We start from the raw sequence: 25610 nt of genomic DNA on the forward strand, positions 1-25610 counted from the left end.
AAATTTGGAGAGGTGGAGGTATGCTCTGGAAAGCAGAGGAATGAAGGTTAGCCGCAGCAAGACAGAATACATGTGTGTAAATGAGAGGGACCCAGGAGGATCGGTGTGGCTACAGGGAGCAGAGGTAAAGAAGGTGCAGGATTTTAAGTACTTAGGGTCAACGGTCCAGAGCAACGGAGAGTGTTCAAAGGAGGTGAAGAGGCGGGTACAGGCAGGTTGGGATGGGTGGAGAAAAGTGTCAGGTGTGTTGTGCGATAAAAGAGTATCAGCGAGAATGAAAGGAAAGGTGTACAGGACAGTGGTGAGACCAGCAATGCTCTACGGCTTAGAAACAGTGGCGCTGAAGAAAAGACAGGAGGCAGAGTTGGAGGTAGCAGAGCTGAAGATGTTGAGGTTCTCTTTGGGAGTGACAAGGATGGATAGGATCAAGAATAAGTTTATCAGAGGGACAACCCATGTTAGATGTTTTGGAGATAAAGTCAGAGAGGCCAGATTGAGGTGGTTTGGACATGTTCAGAGGAGAGATTGTGAATATATCGGTAGAAGGATGCTGAGGTTGGAACTGCCAGGCAGGAGGTCTAGAGGAAGACCAAAGAGGAGATTTATGGATGCAGTGAGAGAGGACATGAAGTTAGTTGGTGTGAGAGAAGAGGATGCAGAGGATGGGGTTAGATGGAGGCAAATGATTCGCTGTGGCGACCCCTGAAAGGGAACAGCCGAAAGACAAAGAAGAAGATAAGATGGGGATTTATGTTCGGAGGATGATGGTGAGGAAGATAGGAGTTAGCATTATGTTAATTATAATGAAGTATTTTTTTTAAACAAGTAAGATAATCAATGTATAAGCAGTAGAATAAACATTCTGTGGAAATTAGACTAGTAATTTCCCAAGTAAAAGAAGAACCTGAAAGTTACAAGTGAAGGAGGAACAGGCTGATTCAAGCAGTTAATGTTCACTAAAAGTGTGTGTATACATACCATTTTTTACAGAATGTGGAGAAATATTACAGTAGCAGCAATCCTCATGTTACTGACAGGTAAACTTTTCCCATATTTCAGCTCTTTCTACTGTTTTTATGTGCTGTTGTGTCACTACTGTAACAGTTCAGGAAAACTCTCAACATGTCTGTGTGTTTGGAAGTGTTTTAGCATTTAAAATTAAAAGTGTGAATTCTACTAAAAAATACATATACTCAGCAAAAAAAGAACTGTCCTCTGACTTTCAACTGTTTTTACTTTCAGTAAACTTAATGTCTCTTTAGTGTCCTGTGTTTTTAGAACTGTGACCTTAAATGCATACTTTCTGTAAGCTGTTAGGGTCTTAACGACCATTCCACAGGTGCATGTTAATTAATTGATTAGGGTTAATTGAACATGCATGGAAAACATTGTTTAAACCCTTTACAATGAAGATCTGTAAAGTTATTTGGATTTTTACAACATTATTGTTGAAATACACAGTCCTGAAAAAGGAGTGTTTCTTTTTTTGCTGAGTATACAGGTCCTTCTCAAAAGATTAGCATATTGTAATAAAGTTCATTATTTTCTGTAATGTACTGATAAACATTAGACTTTCATATATTTTAGATTCATTACACACAACTGAAGTAGTTCAAGCCTTTTAATTATTTTAATATTGATGATTTTGGCGTACAGCTCATGAAAACCCAAAATTCCTATCTCAAAAAATTAGCATATAATAAAAAGCTTCTCTAAACAAGCTATTTACCTAATCATCTGAATCAACTAATTAACTCTAAACACCTGCAAAAGATTCCTGAGGCTTTTAAAAACTCCCAGCCTGGTTCATTACTCAAAACTGCAATCATGGGTAAGACTGCCGACCTGACTGCTGTCCAGAAGGCCATCATTGACACCCTCAAGCAAGAGGGTAAGACACAGAAAGAAATTTCTGAACGAATAGGCTGTTCCCAGAGTGCTGTATTAAGGCACCTCAGTGGAAAGTCTGTGGGAAGGAAAAAGTGTGGCAGAAAACGCTGCACAACGAGAAGAGGTGACCGGACCCTGAGGAAGATTGTGGAGAAGGACCGATTCCAGACCTTGGGGGACCTGCGGAAGTAGTGGACTAAGTCTGGAGTAGAAACATCCAGAGCCACCGTGTACAGGCGTGTGCAGGAAATGGGCTACAGGTGCCGCATTCCCCAGGTCAAGCCACTTTTGAACCAGAAACAGCGGCAGAAGCGCCTGACCTGGGCTACAGAGAAGCAGCACTGGACTGTTGCTCAGTGGTCCAAAGTACTTTTTTCGGATGAAAGCAAATTTTGCATGTCATTCGGAAATCAAGGTGCCAGAGTCTGGAGGAAGACTGGGGAGAGGGAAATGCTAAAATGCCTGAAGTCCAGTGTCAAGTACCCACAGTCAGTGATGGTCTGGGGTGCCATGTCAGCTGCTGGTGTTGGTCCACTGTGTTTTATTAAGGGCAGGGTCAATGCAGCTAGCTATCAGGAGATTTTGGAGCACTTCATGCTTCCACCTGCTGAAAAGCTGTATGGAGATGAAGATTTCATTTTTCAGCACAACCTGGCAACTGCTCACAGTGCCAAAACCACTGGTAAATGGTTTACTGACCATGTTATTACTGTGCTCAATTGGCCTGCCAACTCTCCTGACCTGAACCCCATAGAGAATCTGTGGGATATTGTGAAGAGAAAGTTGAGAGACGCTAGACCCAACACCCTGAATGAGCCTAAGGCTGCTATCGAAGCATCCTGGGCCTCCATAACACCTCAGCAGTGCCACAGGCTGATTGCCTCCATGCCACGCCACATTGAAGCAGTCATTTCTGCGAAAGGATTCCCGACCAAGTATTGAGTGCATAACTGAACATAATTATTTGAAGGTTGACTTTTTTTGTATTAAAAACACTTTTCTTTTATTGGTCGGATGAAATTTGCTAATTTTTTGAGATAGGAATTTTGGGTTTTCATGAGCTGTATGCCAAAATCATCAATATTAAAACAATTAAACGGCTTGAACCACTTCAGTTGTGTGTAATGAATCTGAAATATATGAAAGTCTAATGTTTATCAGTACGTTACAGAAAATAATGAACTTTATCACAATATGCTAATTTTTTGAGAAGGACCTGTATATCAAAATATTATATTTTATTATAAATGTAGAAAATAATACATTTATGTCCTCCAACTTTATTTACTCTGAGTTTATTGGTACTGTTCTATAAACCCGAATTCAAACTAAGTCCTATTTTTATCTGCATTTTCACACGTTCAAGCTCTCGTGCTGTGTGTGACTGAGAACAGCAGCAGCAGCATTTAAATGTGTGAATACACTCTTAATGTCCAGTGCATCTCATTGCTTTCGATTCAATTCAATTCAATTTTATTTGTATAGCGCTTTTAGCAATTTTCATTGCCGCAAAGCAGCTTTACACAATCAAAAGAATTATTTAAGTTTGTATGAAATGTGAATTTGTAAGAATCAAAATGGTCAGTTTGTCCCTGGTGAGCAAGCCGAGGGCGACAGTGGCAAGGAAAAACTCCCTGAGATGGTAATAGGAAGAAACCTTGAGAGGAACCAGACTCAACAGGGAACCCATTCTCATTTGGGTGAAACAGAAAGCAGTAAATGATCTGCATTTAAACAGTGTGTTAGGTGGCAGGCAGTTCAGCTATAATAGCTGATGTTACTTGATGTTAATATGGAGTCCAGGTAGTTATTGAAGACCCAGGTAGACTTGTAGGAAGTTCCAGTCCTGAACTATCGAACTGTCAAGTCCCCAGAGAAACAGTTGCCAACACCAGTCAAGGCCAGAACCATCTTCTAGGTAGAGAGAATCATCCCCAGACACCAGACTAGGTTCTGATCTGACATGGCTAGATTAACATCTGCATCAATTACATTGTTCGGTTTCAAAACCTCAATTTTATGCCTAATATTTACAATTTTATTATTAAAAAAGTTCATGAAGTCCTCACTATTGCATGATGATGTTGTGGAGATTTCTGCAGTGGTCTTATTTCTGGTTAATTTGGCTACAGCATTAAATAAAAATCTAGGATTATTTTTGTTATTTTCTATAAGAGTGGAGAGATATGTTGATCTAGCTACACTAAGCGCTTTTCTATAGTTCAGTATGCTCTCCTTCCATGCTATTTGAAATACTAACAATTTAGTTTGACGCCATTTACGTTCTAATTTCCGAGCGGTCTGTTTTAAAGTGCGCGTGTGATCGTTATACCAGGGAGCAAGTTTCTTATCTCTAATAATTTTTCTTTTAACTGGAGCTACATTATCTAAGGTATGGCGAAATGTCGACTCTAAATATTCAGTCGCCTGATCGAGTTCTGTGGGGTCAGACGGTGATCTAATCGAAGTTGGGAACTCTGGGAGATTACTGATAAAACTCTGTTTGGTAGTTGATGTGAATGTACGTTTCATACGGTAGCGCGGCGCTGTGCGTACATTATTACTGTGACACACTTGAATTGAGACAAGATAGTGATCTGCGATAACTTCAGATAGTGGAATTGTGAATAAATTCCTTATACTTAATCCGAATAATATTATTAAATCTAAAGTGTGACCTGCTTTATGAGTGGGTCCTACCACACACTGATTTACTTCTACCGAGTCCAGTATGGACATAAATGCTGTTCTCAGAGGGTCTTCTGGATTTTCAAAATGAATATTAAAATCTGCAGCAATTAACACTTTGTCTACAAAAACGACTAGGTTTGAGAGGAAATCTGCAAATTCACTAAGAAGTTCAGAGTATGGCCCTGGAGGTCTGTAAATGACAATTAGCAGAATCGACTGAGCTGACTTATTATTTGTAGCTACACTTGGTATGTTACTATTAAATTAAATTTATATTAAAATTTAAATTTATATTAAATTTTATATTAAATACTAATTAAATTTGTGTCCGTGTTTTTGTACAATAGTCAAATTATCATTGTGAATAACTGCGACGCCTCCTCCTCTACCAGTTAACCGAGGCTGGTGTATGAAGCTGTATCCAGGAGGACTAGCTTCATTTAGAGCTACATACTCGTCCTGTTTAATCCAGGTTTCTGTTAAAGAGTATATTAAACTCCTGATCCGTGATAATTTCATTAACTATAACTGCTTTAGATGCGAGAGATCTAATATTTAACAGTCCTAGCTTCAGATCAGAGGTGCCGGCTGCGCATTCAGTATGATCTGAGTTTGTAGTCTTTATGTTAATTAAATTACTAAAACAGACTTTCTGAGTCTTTCTAAATTTGTTTTTAGCTCGGGGAACAGACACAGTCGCAATACAGTGAACCCTGGGTGACGACTCTATGCAGCTAGCAGATGGTTGGTTTAGCCTGTCTGTCTGCTCCCTGGCCTGGGCTCTGGATTGTCACCGATTAACTAGGCCTCTTCTGAGACTATGAGCTATACTGCAAGAAATGAGAGCAGCACCTTCCCGAGTGGGATGGACACCGTCCCGCCCTATGCCAGTTTTGCCCTCAAAGGTCTTCCAATTATCAATGAAGCCCACGTTGTTTTCGGAGCACCACCTGGACATCCAGCGGTTCAGCGACCATAACCTGCTGTAAGTTATGTCACCACGTCTTATTGGGATGGGACCAGAGCATATTACGTCATCGGACATCGCCTTCGCTAATTTAAACACCTCTGTAACGTTATTCTTACTAACCTCTGACTGACGAAGGCGTATATCGTTAGCTTCAGCATGTACCACTATCTTTGAGAACCTGTGCTGTCCTAGAGCCCTAAGATTACCTGCTATGTGCGGTGCTCTGGCTTCCGGGATACACCTAACCACTGCCGCTGGCGCCCCTAAAGGCCTGGCTAATTTCACATGTCTCATTATAGAGTCTCCTATAACCAGAGCTCTTTCAGGTTTCTCAGTGGGTGCTTCATTGAGGAGAGCAAACCTGTTCGACACGTGAAGCGCAGAAGAGGTATGCTCCGGTGGGCAAGCCTTAGCGTTAGCTTTGGCTGAACGAGTATGCCGCCGAGTCGTCACCCACTTGCCCAGCTGTGAGGGCTCTAATGCCGGAGTCGGCTGGTTATCTCTGCCTGCGGCACCCAGACTGTCCGCAACAGGAATAACGCTGCTCTCACGCTCTCTAACACTCTCTAAAGTCTGGATGTGCCCCCCCTACGCTGATATCTTCTCCGTCAGAGTGCTCACTAACACACACCTATCACAAATAAAATTACCACTAACGATGGAGGAAGAATGTCTAAACATCCTGCACTCTACACACTGAACGAGCTGAATATTAGACATGATATCGTACCTGAGTCGGAGTTTGGTTGTTTGGAGCTGAATTCCGTTTGTTGTTTTTAGACGAAGAAACTCGCGCGTTCTCCAAAAAGCGCAAAAAAAGACGAAGCCAAATAGTATGAAGATGTAAAAACTAGTTGCTATTAATATTATTATTGTATAAATGAAAAAGTTATCTAATTTAAACGCTGATACAAACGCAAAATTTTCGCGGCAACGATACAAAAACAGGAAGCTACGTCAGGAAGCTTTCTGTGTTTAATTTTAATTTGTGCTTCTTGTGTGTGTGTGTGTGTTCCAGGAGTTCAGGCTCAGCACAGTGTAACTCTCTCCTCTCAGAGTCTCTGTGCTGTTACTGGATCTACAGTAAAAATCCCCTGTACATTTACAACACCTGATCACTCCAGTGTCACACAGAGAGAGTGGTATCAAGTCCAGAGCTCTGAAGGAAAACCACAAGACCTGAACACAGATCCACAATACTCAGGACGAGTGTCTGTAAGCACAGTGACGTCTAACTGTGAGCTGACAGTGAGGAATGTGAGAGTGAGTGACTCTGGAGTTTATAAGTTTAGATTTAAAACACAGAGAAGTGACTGGATATCAGCCTCATCTGGAGTTCATCTGACTGTTACAGGTAATACACACACACACACACACACACACACACTTTTTTGTATAATATCTACGATGTATTTTGTGTATATAGTATAAACAAATCTTGTGTGTAGACTTGCAGGTGAAGGTGGATCCTAACACTGTAGGACAGAGAGAAGTGAAAGTGACCTGTAGCGCCACCTGCAGTGTCAGTACAGCCCGTTTTTACTGGTACAGGAACGGCCATTACATTAGATATACCACTGATGCCACTGTTGTGCTCGACTCGACCAGTCCACATGATGAAGGCAGCTTCTCCTGTCAGGTGTATGAGAGTGAACACCGCTCTCCTGCAGTGTGTAAGTGTCAAAGTAAATCTGTCCCTCAGCATCAAACTGAAACCAGTAACTCGTATTGCTCTCATTAAAACATCATGTTTTACTTATTTTGCTAAATCTACATGCTGGTGTGAGATATAATTGTATTTATTATTTAGTAAATAATTAAATATTACCTAAGTTATTAACTAATGTTGTTTAACTCTAATCAAAAGATGTCACTTCACATTCCTTTTCACATTATATTTGACTTCATTTTCAAAGAGAAATAAGACCATAAATAACAGAACATTTGCAGTTTAATCTGTAAAACCAGTTTAAAGATTCCCAGATAAAACAGGTCCTGTTGTTTTTATTTTAATTTCTAAAGGGAAATAATAAATACAAACGTAGCTTCAGATCAGATGTTAGAGTTGTATTTGCTTTTCCTGAATTTTACAGACCAGCACACAGGGACGTGCAGAGATATTTAAAAGGACTGTCGGTTTTACATGAAAAAGCAACTATCATTCACGTTCTCCCTTACTGTGTGCAACTTTCTCTGTGTTTCAGTTGTACCGGGTAAAGAGTGTTAGGGTGTCACTTACAGTAACTACTTAAAGAGCAGGCTGAGGGTGAGCCTGTGGATGTGAGAGAGGATGAGGAGTATCAGGGCCGAGTGCAGTACACACAGATTTCCCAGAATAACTGTAGTCTGAGAATCACTAACCTGACAGAGAGACACGCTCAAACATACAGATTCAGATTCTACACTGATGGGGGTGATTACACCGGAGAACCTGGAGTCTCTCTGTCTGTCACAGGTAATGTTACACAGTTTATAAAGTTATTTAATTACGTTTACAGAGAAATGATAAATCCAGTTTATTATTTTACAAATCTGGAGGTTACAGTATCAGACTGGAGAGACCAGTACATGACACTGAGCTGTATCACCACCTGCACTCTGCCTAACAACCCCACTTACATCTGGTATAAGAACGGACCAAGAAGGAGAGATGGCAGTTAGGTATGGTCACAGTCACACAATGTATAATGTGAATGTATATTAACTGTAGAGTGCAAGCAGAGACTCCGGCAGGACTAACTATGACAGCATAACTAAAAGGGAGAGCCAGAAGGAAACACAAACATGAGGGCTTCCTGAGATGTAAAGCAACCAATCACCTCACCGTCAACAAACCTGAGTGATCAATGAGAGTGGGGAGGACAGCATCTAAACATACCAGTTCACCATAATACTCTACGACCATGAGTCTCCCAGATCTGCTTCTTTACCTATGGCAAATCTATTTATAAAAATGCTTGGCTAAATAAATAGGTTTTTAGCCTGGACTTAAACACTGAGACTGTGTTTGAGTCCCGAACACTATTTGGAAGACTATTCCATAATTTTGGGGCTTTGTAAGAAAAAGCTCTGCCCCCAGCTGTAGTTTTCATAATACGCGGTACTGATAAGCAGCCTGCATCCTTTGATCGAAGTAGGTGTGGCAGATCGTAACACACTAGCAGTTCCCTTAGATACTGCGGTGCGAGACCATTTAATGCTTTATATGTCAAAATTAGTATTTTAAAATTAATGCGCAATTTCACGGGAAGCCAATGAAGTGAAGATAAGATATGTGTGATGTGCTCGTATCTTCTGGTTCTAGTGAGTGACTTTCGCTGCTGCATTCTGGACTAGCTGAAGCTTGTTAATGCACCTAGTAAAACAACCAGACCTCCTTGCGAAAATTTCCTTTCGGAGAGCGATCTACATACTTTCTGCTTTGAATGTTTGGGTGAAAAGCACACTCTCGAAGGGCTTAATGGGGAGTGCGAGCATTGTGATCTTCTTCCCATAAAAGTGCTTCGCACGCACCTCGCGTTTTTTAGGGAACCACAAGCCGCGCTGCACTCCTGGGGATCACAAGCCGACTTGGCCGAGGCGCGAGAGACGGAGTCCCTCCTTTCTCTCACCCTCTCCCCCGATCCCGAAATCTCTCCTTTCACTTCATGAGCACACTCCAGTGCTTCTCGTGGGTGTGTAGAAGAGACTCGCTCTCCTGCTTCTGTGGAAATGGAAGTAGCTACCTCAGAACAGGAGCAAGCTCACCCAAAACAGTCAGAATTAGACGACAGATTTCTGTCGGGTGGCCAGGAGATGACCTCCACAACTAATTATCTCGTTCTTGGAGTAAACCTGTTTCATCCCGTATTTTTGTACCATCAACTTCGTTTTATTCGAACATCGTTGATGCAAAAGCACGAGGTTATATGGTGATGCCCCAGATAGAAGAGACGCTCGCAGGCTATCTCTTTCCTGGGACATTATCCTCATTAAAGAAGCCAACACTTCCCTCCAAGCCGTGTAAAACTTCTTCTACCCTGGTAGGTAAGGCGTTCCAAGCAGCAGGTCAGGCCGGCGCTTCCTTGCACACCATGGCGGTCTTGCAGGCGTACCAGGCTGATCTGCTGAAGGATTTGAGCATGAGCGGCACTGTGAATCATAAAGCATTCACATAATTACGCCAGGCTACTGATTTATCCCTTCGTGCGACTAAACAGACAGCTCGTGCTATCGGCCGTACTATGGCCTCCTTGGTGACCGCTGAAAGGCACCTATGGTTAAGCCTGACAGGCATCAAGGATAAGGATCGAACATTCCTCCTTGATGCCCCTGTCTCACCTTCCGGCCTATTCGGCAACGCTGTTTATTCCGTCGCCACTAGGTTTCGAGAGGCTAGGCTGTATGAACAGGCTTTTGGGAAATTTCTCCCATGCCGTGCTCAAGAGTCTAGGTCGTCGGCCACCCAGCCTCGACCAGATCTGATTCCTGCCAGGTGAGAAGCGCAGAAGGAGAGTGTTAGCAGCCGGGCACTCCCCCGTAAGGACTGGGGTAGGGCTCGCCGCCCCTCAGAGGCCGCCTTTAAAAGATCAGATCGCCGCACTGTCTCATTTTCGAATAAAAAATCCTGAAAGCTTACGCGCCCAGGACCGTAACGTTCTTTCCTATAAGAGCATGCCCTCACAGGCACCCCCAGGGGGTTGGTGTTCAGTTTCCGTCGCCTTTGGTGTTTCGGACACCGGTCTCCAACGACACGTTAGTCCTTCGGTCATATCCTGCTATATTCCAGGATGCCAAACCACTAACACCCCCGTGCAGTCGAAGTACTAAAACTTGTACCCCTTTCGGAGAAGCTGGCAGCGTGGAAGCCTGGTCTACACTTCCGTGATACCGGAAAGGGTGCATCTGCTGAACTATGAACTCCAAGCGTTGCTGGAGAAGGGAGCCATAGAACAGGTTCCTCCTCCAGACATGGAGTCAGGCTACTACAGTTGTTATTTTTTGGACTCCAAGAAAGACGGGGGGCTGCGTCCAATCTTTGATATTTGCGGCTCGGACCGCCATCTCAAAAAGTACAGATTCAAAATGTTGACAAAATTATTGTTTTACAAATCCAACCAGAGGATTGGTTTGTGACAATAGACTTGAAGGACGCATACTTTCACATAGAAATTTTGCCACAACACAGGAAGTTCCTGAGGTTCACTTTTGGGGAAAAAGCTTACCAGTATCAGGTCCTTCCATTTGGTCTAGCTCTGTCACCCCGCACATACACGAAATGTATGGATGCAGTCCTGGCTCCCTTGCGACTCCAGGTCATCCGTATTCTCAATTACATAGACGACTGTATGATCCTGGCCCAGTCTCAGCAGCTAGCGCTTCGACATCAGGATGTCATCCTAGCTCATCTCCATTCGCTGGGATTAAGACTTAACGCTACGAAAAGCATTCTCTTTCTGGCTCAGAGGACAACATACTTGGGTGTCAGGTGGGATTTGATCACTGTGCAGGCACAATTGTCTCCTGCTTGTGTCAAATCCATCCTCAGTGCCCTGAAAGAAATCAGACTAGACCAGAAAGTGACTGTACATCACTTTCAAAAATGTTTAGGCCTCATGGCAGTTGCATCCATGGTGATACCTTTGGGCCTTTTGCACATGAGAGCTTTTCATTTGTGGCTAAGAGCCAGGGGATTTCATACGAAGGCCAAACCCTAAAGGCAAATAAGGGTTACGCGCAAAGGACTTCGTACCCTTTCTATGTGGTTCAGACCCCGGTTCCTGACTTTGGGTCTCACTCTAGGTCCATCTTGTCGACGCAAGATGCTAACGACAGACGCTTCCCTTACCGGCTGGGGTGCGGTCTTGGATGGCCATCCAGCCCAAGGGAGCTGGAGAGGCCATCTTCTCGCATGTCATCAATTGCCTCGAAATGATGGCTCTATTTTTGGCCTTACAGTACTTCCTCCAGCAGCTGAGAGGCTACCATGTTCTAGTGCGGGTGGACAACACTTCGGTAGTCTCCTACATACAATAGTCTCCTCCTACGCCAGGGCGGACTGCACTTGCGCCGCTTGAACGAGCTAGCGCATCAGGTTTTGCTCTGGGCACAGGACAAGTTCCTGTCCCTCAGGGCGATTTACATTTCAGGGCACATAAATGTGGGAGCAGATTTACTGTCCAGACAAGCTGTGACACACGGGGATTGGAGACTCCACGCCGAAGTGGTCAGTCGAATCTGGGAAAGATTCTTTACAGCAGAGGTGGACCTCTTTGCCTTCCAAGAGACAGCACAATATCCCCTTTACTACTATCTGACTCATCCAGCTCCCCTGGGTCTGGACGCGATGGCCCATACGTGGCCCAATTTACGCCTTTATGCGTTTCCTCCGATAGCTCTGCTCCTGGGAGTCCTGGCAAGGGTCCGTCAACACGGTTTGCGCCTCTTACTGATAGCGCCCCGTTGGCCGGCCAGAGTATGGTTCTTGGATCTAATATCTCTCCTCGACGCCTCAACTTGGATGACTTCAGTGGGGAGGGATCTTCTGACTCAGGCACAGGGGACAATATTTCATCTCCGGCCCAAACTTTGGAACCTTCATGTTTGGCCCCTGAACGGGACCAAGTAAGTCAAGCTGGTCTTCCAGCCAGCGTAATTGACACCATCCTAAACGCTAGGGCTCCCTCCACTAGAAGAGCTTATGCCCTCAAATGGAATGTATTTGAAAGTTGGTGCATGACGAAGCAGGTAGACCCAGTCCACTGCCGAATTGTTTCAGTGCTGGAGTACCTGCAAGAAAAGTTGTCCTCGGGCTTGTGCCCTAGTACCCTCAGGACATACGTAGCCGCTATTTCAGCCTGCCACGTTCCAATTGAGGGGGTTACTGTGCAAAAACACCCTTTAGTTGCCCGTTTCATTCGTGGAGCTACAGTTGATCGCCCCATCTATTGCACTAGCAAGAGGTATTCCCCTGCAGCAAGTGTGTGACACGGCGGGCTGGTCTGCTTCGCACACATTTGTTAGATTTTATAGTCTGCATGTTCATGCCGACTCGGGCTCACGAGTCCTCGAGTCAGCTTCCCAGACATAGTTCTGAGACCTCTTGGCCTTGTGCGCACACGCTACACAACCTGGGGGTCCAGACACTTGCGTTGGTACTCTCGTTCCCAAAGTGTTTTCACGCAGCATCGAGTGTAGCCTTTGAAAGGGAACGTCTCGGGTTACTTTGCTGTAACCCTGTTCCCTAAAAGGCGGGAACAAGATGCTGCGTCCCAATGCCGCACTGCCCACGTGACCAGACGTCTGTTCAGACAAATCAATCTGAGGAATGCTTCCGGTTTACTCCTATTTATAACCTGCAGGTGCGTCTCATCAGATGACATCACCCGACCGAGGTTATATAAGCCAAAATTTGGCGTGTTCGAAACACACATGCTTCACAACCGGCAACACGAAAATATATTTCCATAGCGTTTTCACGCAGCATCTCGTTCCCGCCTTTTCAGGGAACAGGGTTACAGCAAAGTAACCCAAAACGAATCTATAATCACACCGAGGTCTTTTACTGTTGCACTCGATGGAACAGAAAGGCCATCTAAAGTTACAGAGTGATCTAGAATCTTACTTCTAGCTGTATGCGGTCCTATGACTAGAACTTCTGTCTTATCTGGATTAAGATTTCTTATGTCCTGCACACATTGCTCAACTTTAGTAATCTAGTTTATCTCATCAGGTTTTGCTGAGACATATAACTGTGTGTTGTCAGCATAACAGTGAAAACTAATACCATGCTTAAGGATTATGTTGCCCAGAGGAAGCATGTAAAGGGAAAAAAGCAGTGGGCCTAAAACTGAACCCTGTGAAACATCAAACTCCACTAGAGAACATGCAGAATAATCACCATTTAAGTCTACATACTGATACTGATAATTCAAATAGGATCTGAGACAGGAGAGGGCTGTACCCTTAATTCCTACTACATTTTCTAATCTGTGAAGAAGAATACTATGATCAATGGTGTCAAAAGCTGCACTGAGGTCAAGTAATACAAGCATGGTTACATAACCTTGATCAGAGGCCAATAGGAGGTCATTTACTACCTTAACGAGTGCTGTCTCTGTGCTGTGATGAGGCCTAAATCCTGACTGATACAGTTCATGTATGCCATTTCTATGTAGATATGAGCATAGCTGCTCCGTTACTATTTTTTCCATAATCTTAAAGATAAAGGGGAGGTTTGATATTGGCCTGTAACTGACACGGGTCGAGGTCAGGTTTCTTAATAATCGGTTTAACAACTGCTAATTTAAAAGGTTTGGAACATACCCAATGCTGAGTAAAGAATAAATAATTCTCAACAGGGGTTCTGTTATTGCTGGTACTATCTGTTTAAGAAAATGTGTTGCTACAGGATCTAATATACAGGTTGATGAATTTGCAGAAGAGATGAGTGAAATTAGTTCATTCTCTTCAAGGGGAGGAAAGTATTCTAGGTTCCAATCTGACATGGCTAGTTTACTATCTGCATAATTCAATTCAATTCAATTCAATTTTATTTATATAGCGCTTTTAACAATGGTCATTGTCCCAAAGCAGCTTCACAAGAAAAAAAATGAAAGATTTTTTTTTTTTTTTTTTTTAAGAAAGAAAAGAAAAGAAAATATTTGGAAGTGTGTATGTGTGAGAAAAATGTGTCTAGATAATAATTAAATGAATGAATGATGAATGAAATGTCTCTGATGAGCAAGCCAAGGGTGACGGCGACAGTGGCAAGGAAAAACTCCCTGAGATGGCAATAGGAAGAAACCTTGAGAGGAACCAGACTCAACAGGGAACCCATCCTCATCTGGGTGATAACAGATAGAAATAACATCAAGTGTGTTGTGCAGGTGAAAGTTCAATATATCAGAAGTTGTGTAGATTCAGTTCAGCAGTAGGTGCAGAGGGCAGATGGGGTCAGATCACTGGAAGCACAGGAGCAGGATGTGTAGCTCCAGCCATCATAAAGCAGAATCTAGCTGGAGCAGGTCCTTCTCAAGATGCTTTAGAAACCTCGCAGGGTTGGCCTTTGTCTACTGAAGCTGATCTCCACAATCTCCAGATAACTTACATTGTTTGGTTTCAAAGCCTCAATTTTATGGGTAATATTTACAATTTTATTATTAAAAAAGTTCATGAAGTCCTCACTATAACACGATGCTGTTGTGGAGATTTCTGCAGTGGTCTTATTTCTGGTTAATTTGGCTATGTTTTAAAAAAAAAAAAATCTAGGATTATTTTTGTTATTTTCTATAAGAGTGGAGAGATACGTTGATCTAGCTACACTAAGAGCTTTTCTATAGATTAGGATGCTCTCCTTCCATGCTATTTGAAATACTAACAATTTAGTTTGACGCCATTTATGTTCTAATTTCTGAGCGGTCTGTTTTAAAGAGCGTGTATGATCATTATACCAGGGAGCGAGGTTCTTATCTCTAATAATTTTTCTTTTAACTGGAGCTACATTATCTAAGGTATAACGGAACGTCGACTCTAAATATTTCTGAACGAGTTCTGTGGGGTCAGACGGTGATCTAATCAAAGTTGGTAACTCTGGGAGATTACTGATAAAACTCTGTGTGGTAGTTGATGTAAATGTATGTTTAGTACGGTAGTGCAGCACTGTGCGTACGTTATTACTATGACACACTTGAATTGAGACAAGATAGTGATCGGATGCCCGTGTGTCTCTTTGGGATGCGTCTCATGTCTGGGGATGGTTCTCTCTACCTAAAAGACGGTTCTGGCCTCGACTGGTGTTGGCAGCTGTTTCTCTGAGGACCTGACAGTTCGATAGTTCATACAAGTCTCCCTGAGTTTTCACTAACTAACTATTAACATCAATTAACATAAACTATTATAGCTGAACTGCCTGCCACCTAACACACTTTATAAATGCAGATCATTTCCTGCTTTCTGTTTCACCCAAATGAGGATGGGTTCCCTGTTGAGTCTGGTTCCTCTCAAGGTTTCTTCCTACTACCATCTCAGGAAGTTTTTCCTTGCCACTGTCGCCCTCGGCTTGCTCACCAGGGACTATTTGACTATCTGACCATTTTGATTCATACACATTCAAATTCCATACAAACATAAATAATTCTTTTGATTGTGTAAAGCTGCTTTGGGACAATGCCAATTGTTAAAAGCGCTATACAAAAAAATTTAATTGAAAAATTGAATTGAATCTGATATAACTTCAGACAATGGACCTAATAATAAATTTTTTAAATTAAAAATAAATTTCTTATACTTAATCCGAAGAATATTATTAAATCTAAAGTGTGACCTGCTTCATGAGTGGGTCCTACTACACACTGATTTACTCCTACTGAGTCTAGTATGGACATAAATGCTTTACGCACAGGGTCTTCTGCATTCTCAAAATGAATATTAAAATCTCCAGCAATTAACGCCTTGTCTACAGAAACGACTAGGTTTGACAGGAAATCTGCAAATTCACTAAGAAATTCAGAGTACGGCCCTGGAGGTCTGTAAATGAGAATTAGTGGAATCAACTGATCTGACTTAATATTTGTAGCTACACTTGGTATGTTACTATAGAGAACTTCAAATGAATTAAATTTGTATAAGTTTTTGTATAATAGTCAAATTATCATTCTAAATAAATGCGACGCCTCCTCCTTTACCAGTTAACCGAGGCTGGTGTATGTAGCTGTATCCATTTAGAGCTAAATACTTATCCTGTTTAATCCAGGTTTCTGTTAAACAGAATATATCAAATTCCTGATCCGTGATAATTTCATTAACTATAACTGGTTTAGATGCGAGAGATCTAATATTTAACAGTCCTAGCTTCAGATCAGAGGTGCCGGCTGCGCATTCAGTGTGATTCGAGTTTGTGGTATCTATGTTAATTAAATTATTAAAACAGACTTTCTGGGTCTTTCTACATTTTTGCTTAGCTCGGGGAACAGACACAGTCTCAATACAGAACCCTGAGTGACGACTCTATGCAGCTAGCAGAGGGTTGGTTTAGCCTGTTTGTCTGCTCCCTGGCCTGGGCTCTGGAGTGTCACTGATTAACTAGGCCTATTCTGAGACTATGAGCTATACTACAGGAAATGAGAGCAGCACCTTCCCGAGAGGGATGGACACCGTCCCGTCCTAACAGGCCAGTTTTGCCCTCAAAGGTCTTCCAATTGTCTATGAAGCCCACATTATTTTGGGAGCACCACCTGGACATCCAGCGGTTCAGCGACCATAACCTCATAATGTCACCACGTCTCATTGGGATGGGACCAGAGCATATTACGTCATCGGACATCGCCTTCGCTAATTTAAACACCTCTGAAAATTTATTCTTGCTAACCTCTGATTCTCTAAGAGAGAGCAGGAGAGTTCAGCAGCTTAAGCACAACTCACTCAGCTGTCAGTAACAGAGACGTTTTAAAGACAGCAACCCTACTGCAAGGACAATAAAAAGCATAAAGAACGTGGTGTGCTATATTTAATTCTATTTTTGCTTTGTGTGCTATATTTAATTCTATTTTTAATTCTATTTTTGCTTCCATTTATTGTATTTTTCTTTTAATTTTAATTTCTTGTATTTTTACTTTTCCTTGTCTCAAGGTTTTCTTTTTTTTTTTTTTTTATTAATCAATGCAACTGTATGACCAAGACAAAGCAATTACCCTCTGTGATTAATAAAGTTCTTTGAATCTTTGAATCTTGAATCTTGAAAGAAATATCAAACAAAATAATGGAATTTAAAGGGTTTTCAGCGACTCATGTTCTACTTGGATTTACGTTACACTTACACTTACGTTACGAAGAACACCGTCATGACAATCATGGATCGATTCTCCAAGGCCGTGCACCTGGTGGCTCTTGCCGGACTCCCATCAGCCAAAACAACAGCCGAGCTGATACTAGAACATGTAGTCCGCCTGCATGGGTTCCCGAAGGACATCGTCTCGGACAGGGGGCCCCAGTTCACTGCCCGGTTCTGGAAGGCCTTCTGCTGTCTGATCGATTCAACCTGCAGTCTATCTTCTGGATACCATCCTCAGACCAACGGTCAGACGGAGCGGACCAACCAACAACTGGACCGCTACCTGGGATGTTTCATCGCCGATCACCAGCGCTCCTGGGCCCGCTACCTCATTTGAGCAGAGCTGTCTCACAACCTCCATGTCTCGTCAGCTACCAACCTAAGTCCATTTGAGGTATGCCACGGTTTCCAACCTTCCATGTTCGAACACCAGGAACCGGAGGTTGATGTACCGTCAGCCCAACAGTTGGTCCGCCGGTGTCGACGGCTGTGGTGCCAAGCCAACCACGCCATCCAACAGGCCAACGCTCGCTACACGATTCAACATCGCCGTCGACACCCTCCGGGACGATTGTACAATGTAGGTGACAAGGTATGGTTATCAACATAAAGTCTTCATCTCCATACAGAGACACGGAAACTTTCACCCCAATTCATCGGCCCATATCGAATCACCCTCTGGATTAATCCTGTCACCTACCGGCTCCAGCTGCCTGCGGCGCTCCGAATCCATCCGGTCTTCCACACCTCACAACTGAAACCCTTCACCACTTCACCTATGATTGCACCCTCTCCCCCTGCTCCTCCTCCCCAAATCATTGATGGTGGCCCTGTCTACAACATGCGCCAGATCCTCGATACGCGACAGAGGGGCCGGGGCACCCAGTACCTGGTCGACTGGGAGGGCTACGGTCCGGAGGAGCGATCGTGGGTTCCGGCCCGGTTCATCCTCGACCCCGAGCTCTTTAGGGATTACCGTCGCCGGGTATCCTCCACCCCAGGACCGTTGGGAGTCGGTCCTGGACAGGGGGGTACTGTCACACACACCCGTTCCGCGACCGGCACTAGGACCCGGAAGTAGTACGGTCACGAAACAGGAAGCATAAAAGGAGACAAGATGGCGCTTTACACTCGCTCAGTCATTAAGTTTCGCCCATGTTGGTCCAGATTGTCCGTCTGCCAAATCGTGAGTACTCATTTTCTTGGGTTTGCTTTCTGATCCGAGTGTGTGTTTATAGGACGCAGATTAAATTTGTGTTTTTCCCTTGCTCCCCTTGTGTGAGAGTCCTTAGATAAAATCGCGTGGTTATCCTGCCTATTCGCTTACTTCCGCGTTTGGGTTTACCAACGCTACAAAGGGCTAACCGCTAGTGCTAAAGTCTTTCAATCATCCAGGTTAGTTCATGACACTTTAACCTCTACCTATCAGAGACATTAATTACACTTGCCTCTTGTTTTTTGGCAGAACAATAAAAGCCACTTGCCTGCTTTCGCATAAGCAGCACGAACCTACTGTACCTCTTTTGATAGCAAGCGACTTTTTAGGTCAGCAGGAATTATTATAGAAACAAGCTGTTGGCCAAAAATGCAAAGATACTTATATTCATAAAGAATCTGCCCTTGATGTTTAAAAAGTAATCTTCTAATCTTTATCCACCCTTTCTCATTCTCTTCTTCACTCCTGCTCTCTCTACTCCTCTCTTTACCTCTTTAAATGCCCACAAAATCTGACTGAGCTTCTCAGTAAAAAAGTAACTTAAGAATTTATCATTAATTCATGATGCAGAAGCCAGTTGGGATTCTGTTAGTGTCAACTGCCTTTCTTTTTGACATCCCAAGAGATGTAAACTTGCTAAATCTGCCCTAAAAAGGGAGTTAAAGTTGTAAACAGATATAGGCAGATACAAATATGGAAATACATGTTCTTTGTTATTTGTAATTTTTTGGGCACTTTATTACCTGTGGTCCTTAAGATAAATAGAAAACCTGAGAGCTGACTTTATAAACTGACTTGAAACCCAAGTTTGACTCTAGCTCTTTTTTTGTCTAAAGTTAAAGTAGTCTGAAGCTAAAGTTAAAGTAGTCTAAAGCTAAAGTTAAAGACTCTGTTTGTTCTGTTACTTTAAGTATTTTTATATAATCTACACGAAAGTTGTATTTATCAAGCTCTAGGTTGTTAACCAAGCACAGGCTGCTATCTTTTAAGTTGACATGTTGCTTGCCAATAAATACAGTTGTGAATTCTTTATATTCCTCTTCTCATAATTTTAATGCTTAATTTATATTGTTAAATATAGTTTTATAAATAATCCTAAATGATAAGGCTTCAAATAGACGCTGTAATCGATGATCAGTATCGGACAATACAGCTCCCCTAGTTTATATTAATGCAGTCACACCACTGCACCACTACTGAGTTACTGTTACCACCCTGCAGTTGGTTATTTTCATATAACAGAAAGTGTTTTATAGCTTAGTACAACTTTACTCCTGGTGTTTACTGATGTGCTGCTTAATGACTAAACCAATTAGTAAAAACAGCTTATACTGGATGAAACATAAACACAAACTTAAATATCTTTAATTATTCAGTTTCACAGTTTTAAGGTTTTTGTAGGATTTTCTTTTTCATTTTGCTTTTCTACTACAGTTTTTTTTACACAGTGAATAGTATCACAGGTGCTGAGGAGAGCTCAGCTCAGGTCTGGAAGCTGGATGCTGTATGGGGGGCTGCTGCACTCATTCCTGCTCTGCTTCTCTCTATTCTTTCTGCCGTTCTGTGCGTTAAGTGACTGAATTCTTGCATTATGACCATGAATCTGCACCATAAACCTAATCCAGTGTTAAGCAGAAACAGATTGAACAGCCATGTTTTTATATCATTTGTGTGAATAGGAGGAAAAGAGTAGCATAGAGAGACACAGGCATTTAGATACACAGACACAGTCATTCAGAGTTTCACTTTATGTCTTTACCTTCATCAAACTTTACATAAATGTACACTGTAAAAACTAAACTATAGAATTTACCCAATAAATGTGAGGTAACAATTTGCATTGACTTTGGTGGGGTAGATTTAATCCCATATATTGAGTATAAACTATCGGAAGTAAAAAGCTATTAAATACTTGCATAAATTGGGTAACAATACCTCACGTTTATGTATATGTTCAACAGCTATCTACTCATTAAAACTAGGTAAAAATTATCTCTTCAGATCAAAGTAAATTAATATCAGTTAATAACAATTATTTATTCAGAGAAGGTAAAATGTACCCAGCAAAATGGGTTATTTTTTTTAACCCAGCAAAATGGGTTAAATATTCAACCCAAATGCTGGGTCATATTTAACTATAATGCTGGGTTAATTCTACCACATAAATTGGTCAAATGTTCTATCCAGATGTTGGTTCATTTTAACTGGAATGTTGGGTTAATTATACCACACAAATAGGTTATTATTATTTTCATGTTTAACAGTGAATCTGTCAAAAAAAAAAAAAAAAAACTACTTATGTCTATTAAACAGTTAAATTACTTTGATATACTGGTTTATTACAAAAAATACATACATGCAATAAACAACATCCTATTAAATGTTCATAAAAACATTTATTTTTCAAAAGCACAAGAGCAGATAATCAACAGTGACATCATTACTATACTATTACTCACAAGGGCAGAATGGAGTAATAACACAAATAGGCTGAGGCAGCTTCTACAGAGCAAAATCTCTCTGTGACATTAGATATCTTTTCTGCAGAACAAAACTATCCAGCCCTGGTCTCATTTTAACATACAAACACTGTCTATGACTTTTCAAGTAGGTCCGCTATTTCATAGCAACATTACAAAAAGTCCTCTACAGGAGCACACTGCTTTGAATAGTTAATGTCAGAAATATAAAATGCCTTGAAGCACACATCAACCAGACCAAGTAGTGTGCATTGCTCCAGAGCCTGTCCCACCAGAATGCCTGACTCTCCCAACTTCAGGATCTGGGGGTATGGCCTTGACACTTCAGCCTGCTGAAGGTATTCCACCATGTTGGTGCCAACCTTAGAAAGAAATAAAAGAAAGTCAAACATTTTTTGCATAACAAAGATTAAACTGAATAAGACTATCAATTTAATGTGTAATAGGATTTATACTAAATAAAAACAATTACAAAGCTAGGGTATAGGTAACCTGAAACAAAAACATGGAGACAGCTACTACCAAAAATAAAATATGCAAAAAAAGCATGGCTTTTGGGATAAAGCTGGGATAATATATATATATATATATATATATATATATATATATATATATATATATATATATATATATTAGTCAGACTAGTTGATCTTGTGGTCTGCGTTGATTTTAAGCTAATTACCGAGGAGATGCATTGTCATAGCTGGGGTCATACTGGCACATTACAATCACCCAAATATTAATGGATGGATGATGGATGATCCATCTAGTAGTTATCTGTACAGCTGACTTAATTTAGTCACAAGCAACTTTGGTTAAAGAGGGCTACCTGGTTATCTTCCATGCAGCAGTCATATTTGCATACTACTTGCCAAAGGGGGAAAGGTGTAAAATATTGTTATAACTCCGCAGAGTAAATTACTAGCTAGTGAAAAACGGGAGGGTTAGCAGGTGTGTATATTTGTGAGAGGGTCAGTGTTTTGTAACACCCCAGCATTTTATTGTCTTAAACAGTGAGATTAATAAAGTTCTAATGTTAATGTGGTTGCTAACACTAGCAACCTAACTAAATCCTAGCGTCATGCTAATACTACAGTTACAGTTTCTTCACCCTGCAAACATTCTACAGAGAAAGATAAAAAGCTCAGACATCTTATCCGTTTCCTTCATACACAGGTGGGGTTCTTTGGCTAACTATAGCAGCTATTGTCAGCTAAATTATCTTACCTCAGACCAGCCTGAAAGTTTGAGTGTAACCTTAACACGGTAACAGTAATAAATCTTACATATAGTAATAATTTTTCAGTCATATGTGACTTAGTTGAGTGAACATGTGAATACAGACCTTGTATTTAACGTCATTTTCCCTTAAATGAACCGTCATCAGCGGTGTGGAAGCTCAAGAGAGACACGAAGCTTTGACTGACAGCCGCTGAATACACCAGTAAACTTTGGGGGAGGGGCCACCAAACTTCAACCCAACTCTCTGTAAATAACCCAGAAAAATGACCCAACAGCGGCAACCCAGCGCTTGGGTAAAAAAAAAAAAAACCCAGCGTTTTTTAGTGTGTATGAAACAGCACAACAGCTTTACACAACATTTCAAGTAATGAACCTGTTGCGGGCTGACGCATGCGCAATTTAAAGCAAAAAAAAAACATTCTATGCTACCAAATATACCCATGGGGGAGTCATATACCCATGGGGGTATACAAATATACCCATGGGGGTATATTTTACTGCATTTTTCTATGTGATGGTTCTTACTGTTAACAAATGGGTAGCGTAGATCGAATTTACCCATTTCGTAAGGATTCGTTGGATGGCTGCAATAATCATGTAAATTTTATATGGTTTCCACAGATTATTTTTTACCACTCTCCAAAATTACTTTTTTCAGTGTAATGAGATGCATATGGGGGAACTAAAAGTCCCATCAGCCCTAGAATTAGGTTGTATTACAATGTGATTTGGGAAACTACAAATCCCATCAGCCTTAATGTTCTAAAAGAAAGGGAGTGATGGGATTTGTTCTTCCACTTCCTCCATTTTGGTTTTCGTGGCAGATTTAAGACTTAAGCTCGTAGTAGATTTGCCTTTTGTACAGCGGCAATCTACCAGCAGATCCCTAATGCAGTATTGAGTGTTGCATACATTATACATCATTAAGGAGGTAGTAGTTTTATTATTTTTTGATCATTTAGTTATGTGTATTTAACACATTTTTATTGATGTTACTTTGTTTGTTTTTAGTATTATGGCTGAATGGTCGCTTGCATATTACAAACCTGAACAACAGATGGTACACGTATTTATTTTTTTAAAGGAGCAGTGTTGGGTGTAACATGTTACAAAGTAACGCATTAGAGTACTTAGATTACTTTTTGGATGTAACGAGTAATCTAATGCATTAGGTCCGCCATTTAAGTACTCAGTTATTTAGTTAATTATTTTCAAAAATGTAATCCGTTATTCAGACAATTTATCTAATCCGTGAGCCAGACAGCAGTGATTTCCAATCTGTTACTGTGTGTGTGAAAGTCATCCTACAAGCCCTGCCCCTGATAACCCACCCCCATCTGTTATTCCTGCTGTTATACCCCTATCTCACCTATGTGGTTTGTCTATGTGAGGACCGATGCGCAGAAAGATGGAAACCTAATCACAGCGCCAAAACTCGCGGTAAATCATGATGAACCGTACTTGCGGTCGTACTTGCGAAAGCGCGTAGGTGAGATAAGTAAAAAAAGGTATTAGTAGTTAACAGATTATGGGCCAAACTTCACTGAGTGATGATGGTAAATTAATTATATAAGGTCTTGACTAAAACAACATGCATGAGGAATCAGAATAAAGTTTTCATTTTCTGCTATGGAAAAGTATTTGAACTAGTTACTTTTATCAGAAAGTAACGCTGTTATCTAACTGATTACTTTTTAAAGATATTAATTTTGTAATGTAAGTAGTTACTTTAAAAAGTAACATCCCCCAACACTGTAAAGGAGTTATAAAAGTAAGTTTTAAAAGTTATTATTTAAACATGTTAGTAATGGGTTGTATTTTACCTTACTGGATGAAATGACTAGCAGCATGGGTACTATTTTTACCAGTACATTAGACACTGTTGCTCCCATCAGATTAAAAAAAGTCAGAGATAAAACACTTGCTCCTTGGTACAATAATCATACTCGCGCCCTAAAGAGAGCAACCCGTAACCTCGAGCGAAAATGGAGAAAAACTAAATTAGAAGTTTTTCGAATTGCGTTTAAAGACAGTATGTGCAGCTATAGACAGGCTCTAAAAACTGCTAGGACCGAGCATCTTAGCCAACTGATAGCAAGAAACCAAAACAATCCCAAGTTCTTATTTAGTACAGTAGCCCGCCTAACAAAACCTAAGATGCAAAGAACAAAACCTAAGATGCCTGCAGAGAGTACTCATTTTTCATCTACATTTTAGTAGTGAAGATTTTATGGACTTCTTTAATGAAAAAATCGATAGCATAAGGAAGAAAATAACGGAAGTTCAACCTCTAATAGCATCTCATGATCTAGTTTAGCCTAAAGTTTCACATTTAGTTTTTCAGTGCTTTACAGGTGTAGGACAGGAAGAGCTTTATAAACGTATCACCTCAGCAAATTCAGCAACGTGCCTGTTAGATCCAATCCCAACCAGATTTTTGAAAGAAGTGATGCATACGGTTGGAGAGCCACTTTTAAACATTATTAATTCTTCATTATATCTAGGTCACGTCCCTAAACCTTTCAAGTTGGCAGTTATTAAGCCGCTTCTTAAAAAATCTAATTTGGAAGCAAATGAAATAACAAATTATAGATTTCAAACCTCCCCTTTATATCAAAAATATTAGAAAAAGTAGTATCAGCTCAAATATGCACATTTTTGCAGGAAAACAATATCCTTGAAGAATTTCAATCAGGTTTCAGGCCCCATCATAGTACAGAAACTGCACTAGTTAAGATTGCAAACGACTTGTTTTTAGCTTCGGACCAAGGCTGCACCTCAATTCTAGTCTTGCTTGATCTTAGTGCTGCATTCGAAACTATAGATCATAATATTCTCATAGATCGCTTACAAAATCACATAGGTATTCAGGGACAGGCATTAAAATGGTTTAGATCATACCTGTCTAATTGATACCATTTTGTAGATCTAAATGGAGAACTTGCTGGTGTAATGCCAGTGAAATATGGGGTCCCACAAGGGTCAGTTTTAGGACCTCTGCTGTTCTCAATATACATGCTTCCCCTGGGTAACATCATTAGAAGACATGGGATTAGTTTCCATTGTTATGCTGATGATACCCAATTATATATCTCAACAAAACCAGACGTAATACCTAAATTGTCTAGATTAACCGAGTGTGTCCAGGACATAAAAGATTGGATGACCAATAACTTTCTCTTACTAAACTTAGACAAGACAGAGATATTACTCATCGGCCCAAAAACCAGCACACAACAGCTTTCACAATTCAGCCTGCGTTTAGAAGGATGTACTGTTACTACTAGCTCAATAGTAAAAGACCTGGGCGTA

General features: G+C 41.2%; 1 pseudogene; it reads left to right on the forward strand.

Moving 5' to 3' along the window:
* Positions 1-991: 991 nt before the first annotated feature.
* Positions 992-25610, forward strand: part of LOC128518522 (B-cell receptor CD22-like) — a 39241-nt pseudogene continuing 14622 nt past the window's right edge.

Source organism: Clarias gariepinus, chromosome 3 (genome assembly GCF_024256425.1).
Source record: "Clarias gariepinus isolate MV-2021 ecotype Netherlands chromosome 3, CGAR_prim_01v2, whole genome shotgun sequence".
Classification (NCBI taxonomy): Eukaryota; Metazoa; Chordata; class Actinopteri; order Siluriformes; family Clariidae; genus Clarias; species Clarias gariepinus.